The sequence below is a fragment of the Achroia grisella genome, unplaced genomic scaffold (assembly GCF_030625045.1).
Source record: "Achroia grisella isolate CSIRO2021 unplaced genomic scaffold, CSIRO_AGI_Agris_v1 utg1462, whole genome shotgun sequence".
NCBI lineage: Eukaryota > Metazoa > Arthropoda > Insecta > Lepidoptera > Pyralidae > Achroia > Achroia grisella.
In genome coordinates, this window is record NW_026712637.1 from 784,816 (window position 1) to 790,035 (window position 5,220).

The window sequence follows — 5,220 nt, forward strand, 5'->3', positions numbered from 1 at the left end:
TATTTATTCATCCAAAATAATACAAATTGTGTAGGATAACGTAATAGTAACATTACAGTAAAATTTTGTCAACAACATAATAGCAACTTAAATATTAAATCTCGGTATATCTATAGACTAGCTGGCCACAGCGACTTCGTCCGCGTGAAATTTTATTTTATTTTTCTAAAATAACAGTACCGTATGTTACTCCTTATTACATCAGCTACTTGCCAAAAAAAGTCCCGTCAAAATCGGTCCAGCTATTTCAGAGATTAGCCGGAACAAACAGACAGACAGACAGACAAAACTTCTAAAATATGTTATTTTGGTGTATGTACCGTATTTATATTCATATGCAAGTAGTAAAAACGGTTATTTCAATATTGCAAACAGACACTCCAATTTTATTTACATGTATAGATGTATAGATTAAAAAAAAGTAACAGTCATAAGGCTAGTCGTATGCCTAATATATATAATAATGTAATAAATTTATTTAAACAGAAATTGCGGCAACATTATTTAAATTTGTAACTTTTTTACTGTCCTTCTCCATTTTTCACATCTTTCTGTTATATCGCTATAATTATATTATATTATGCATAAAAAATATTTGTAATAATAAAGAAAATACATTTAAAATGTTTTACTTGTTGTGTTGTTATTTATAAGATCTTACTATAATTGTTAGCTGCTTTACAATTTAGAAAGTACAATAGGTAATGTAAATTAAAATTAATTGAATACTTAACAACGTTTTGTTCGATTAAATTCATTTAATTATTAAAATAGTTAATTTAAAATTAGAATAAAGACAAAAAAAAATCGGTGGCGGGAATCGAACCTTGAGCGTCCGTTTGGTAAGTTGATTCAAAGGCTTATTAAAATCAAAATTCAAAATTCAAAGGCTTATTTCTTCGAAATTACTGGTCATTTTGAAATAATACTTAGGGTTCGCATACCCTTATCGGATACTACTACTACACGGAGTTTCGTCAAAATAAAATATCTAGGTTAGGTATAATAAATTCATAATTAATAGACCGTTACGGTATCTGTATATATTCGGATCAAAACAAGTACTATGAAATAAGAACGAGTATATAAATTGATTAACACAAGTAATTGATTTTTGAAATATATTCAGAGCCAAAAAGTCTTCTTTCTTTATTTATGTACTTGTTATATGCGACAGCGACTTTGTTTTATACTATACTATACTATGTAATGATTGATATACCTAAAATAAATAAAATATCTGAGGTTTGGACAAAAACTCAAAGGGTAATTTATTTTGATAAAGTATTTTGAAAATACCTATTTTGCTTTTAGTGTTATAGTACTTTAACTGTTATATTTTAAGTAACAATGTTTAATTATAATTAATACTACTGCACCAACACTCCGATCGTGCAAAAAGATTTGCTGTTTCATTATTTTTTAGTTCAATTAGTGGTCTACCTAAGACCTGGGCTAAGGGGGGGGAGAGTCATGACGCCCCCATGACTCCCATGACCTCCATGACGCTCCCCCCTAGATCCGCCGTTGCGTCTTCTCTTTATTCGCTCAGCAACGTTGTTACAAAAGAAAAGATTCCCGTCCAAAAAATAATAAGTATTGAGGTTTGATCTGGAGTCACGTTACTCCAGACTGATTTCTATAAATATTTAGATTAGATAGACTATTATTCTTGAAATACTAGCTAGACATTATTAAGTTACTGTAGCCATAATGTAGTAGCCCAAACGTGCCAATGAGGAAGCCCTTGGCAAATGCTGCACCCTGATTGGCCCGTTTGAATTGGATCAAGAACTGCTCGTATGCCAAAAAGGTGGATTTGTATAAAATCGTGTATAAATCGCTTAATTATTATTATTACTCGTCGTGACAGTTGTGGCTCAAAACGGATCAACATTTATATATGGTCAGCTGGCATTAGATCAACAAAAGGCCTCCGGATCAACAAGTGAAAATGGATCAACAAAAAACTACCTATACGGCACGTCTGAGCCACAAAGTGCCCAAGGGGATATTTATATATATATATATATATATATAACTCAAAGGTGACTGACATAGTGATCTATCAACGCACAGCCCAAACTACTAGACGGACCGGACTGAAATTTGGAATGCAGGTAGATGTTATGACGTAGGCATCCGCTAAGAAAGGATTTTGAGTAATTATACCCCCAAATGGATAAAATAGGCGATGAAAGTTTGTATGAAACTTTGTCAATTTTAAACCGATCGGGCTGAGAGTTTGCATGCACAAAGCTACTATGACGTAAGCATCCTCTAAGAAAGGATTTTGATAAATTCCACCGCTAAGGGGATATTTTAACGCGAGCGAAGCCGCGGGCAAAAGCTACACAGTTTCTTTTTATAATAATAAACAAATTAAATTATAAAATGTGCCGGTAGCGCGTAGCCTTAACGAAATTTCAATAGCGAGGCTGTCTTAAATTACTAATTAGAAGCTTCGTTCTACCAAATCGCGCGTCCCTCGTGTTCCGGCGGAATCTCTAATTGCCAGTCACATAATACGGGCCATTAAAAAAATCGCGCTCAACTCCATTGTCAAGCCTAAGTTGGAGTAACTATTATTACATCAGCTACCTGCCAAAAAAAGTCCCGTCAAATACGGTCCAGCCGTTTCAGACAGACAGACAAAAATTGTAAAAAAAGTTATTTCGGTGTATGTACTGTATTTATATTCATATGCAAGTAGTAAAAAACGGTTATTTCATTATTACAAATAGACACTCCATTTTTATTTACATGTATAGATTATAGTCGATATAGTACCTAATATTATGAATCCTAAATGATCTACATTAATTTTAATATACTCTTAAAATGTATTTACATTTTAATTATTTGCACATTAACATATTCAGTATTATTGTGGTTTGAATTTAAACTGAAATGCTAAATTTATTATCGGAGTATATTTTAAATACGACTGAATTCAAAGCGCCTGTCAGAAGTCGTACAGCAATAAATTACCGCTGTGTAAATTTGAGTATTGTATGATTTTATTGTTTCGTTCTAATAGAACATATATATAGAGTACTAGGTATTCCCGCGACGTTGTCCGCGTGGAATTTAACAAAAAAGTTAATTAGAGAATTTTTCTAAAATAAAAGTAGCTTAAGTTACTCCTTATTACATCAGCTACATGCCAAAAAAAGTCCCGTCAAAATCGGTCCAGCCATTTCAGAGAGCCGGAACAAACAGACAGACAGACAAAAATTGTAAAAGTATTATTTTGGTGTATTTTCACATTCACATACTAAGTGCAAAACGGTTATTTCAATATTACAAACAAACATTCCAATTTTATTTATATGTATAGATGACACGTAATTTCCTAAATCTGAAAGTTCCGCTTGAAAATTCTGAAGGAATAGAGCTTGTTTACTTTGTCCAGACGTATCCGGACAGTATCGTGATTGAGCCATTGTGACTGGAATATCTTCAATCATACACGACCCCAACAGGAAATAGTCACTGTGTATTAGTGTTAGAGTTCACATCAATATTGTTGAAAATATCCGATATTTTAAAAAGATATTAAAAGAAGGTAGTTTGTGTTTAGTACTAATGAAGTACTCAATGTAAAGATTATTACAAATATTGTAAATAGCGCCATCTAGTATTTATAGTCTAAACTAAGTTTATCATATGATAACCGTTACCCCCGCTTCTACTCTACTACACTGACTTCGGTCTATAAATACAGAGGTCGGTAGTTGAATAATCCACCCTTCCGATCGATCCCTCGCCCAAATCAAACGGAGATCGAAATTACGACGGCCTGAGCCGAGATTCGAACCCCTAGCGGAGTGCCCTCAGACTAAAGTCATATCCGTCAGGCGGGAGTTGGCCTTCAGCTGCTCCATAAGTCCTTCCGCGGGTTTGGAGTGCCATCTGCACTCGCCCCTATCGTCCGGTGAAGCTGAAAAGGCCAGCTGCGGCCAACAGCATTAGAGTAGTCCGAAAAAAAAATCCTCTTTCGTTGGGTGAGCCGCGGCATTCAGTCGACGAGCGCAGAACGTATCGGTTGAGTTTTGGATACTAAAGTGAATTGTATTAGAAATGGGTTTATCTCGGTCTTAGTTGGGCCTGGGGTGGGAGCTGAAAGTAGTGAAGGTGAGTGTTAATGCATTCTGAAAGAGCCTTTTAAACCTACACCCGTGTCACAAGTCACGGGCGCTACTTGGGGTTTCCCTTGCGGTAGCTGGCTTCAAAGCCTAACTCCTCATCATAACTAGTGTTTCTTACATACCATGAACCATATCGCTATAGTAATAAAATGTTTTTAATTCCATTTCATTTATTTTTATACAATTGTGCATACATCAAATTACTAATAATATAACAATATATTTCTCTCTTTTGTCTTTAGTACTTTTTTATTTTCTGTCAGTATTTTGGCGCCAAGTTATATCATTTTTTAATATGGACTACAGGCAACGGAACAAAACTAAACAGTTATATTTACATTATTACAATTAACAATTGATAATAATTATAATTTTGAGACAATATTTAAGTCACAAACATCCATACTTACACACTTTCGCATTTATAATATTATTACATTAAGATTAATCAGTATTTATTTATTAAAAGACTACGTTATCTAAATTATTTTGATATCTAATTAGTTGGCAATACTTTTTTTTATTAAATTTGATTGAAATGTAAACTAAAACTAACTCTACATAATTACAAAATAGCCACATTACTTACACTCCGCTAAAATGCTGTACTTATTTGACCTTACAAATTACAGAATACAGAAATTACTAGACGTCTCGTAATAATATATTACAGAAATATACAATTACTAGACGTCTTGTAATAATGAATTACAGAAATGGCAAATTACCAGTCGTCTGATAATAATGTATTACAAAAATAGCTAATTACTAGACGTCTGGTAGTAACGAAATAAACAACTGGTGTATTACCAGGTGACTGGTAATAATTAATTACAGAACTGGCAAGTTACCAGACGTCTGGTAATATTGTTTAACAGAAATAGCCAATTACAAGACGTCTAGCAATAATGAAATAAACAACTGGTGTATTACCAGGTGACTGGTAATAATTGATTACAGAACTGGCAAGTTACCGGACGTCTGGTAATATTGTTTAACAGAAATAGCCAATTACAAGACGTCTAGCAATAATGAAATAAACAACTGGTGTATTACCAGGTGACTGGTA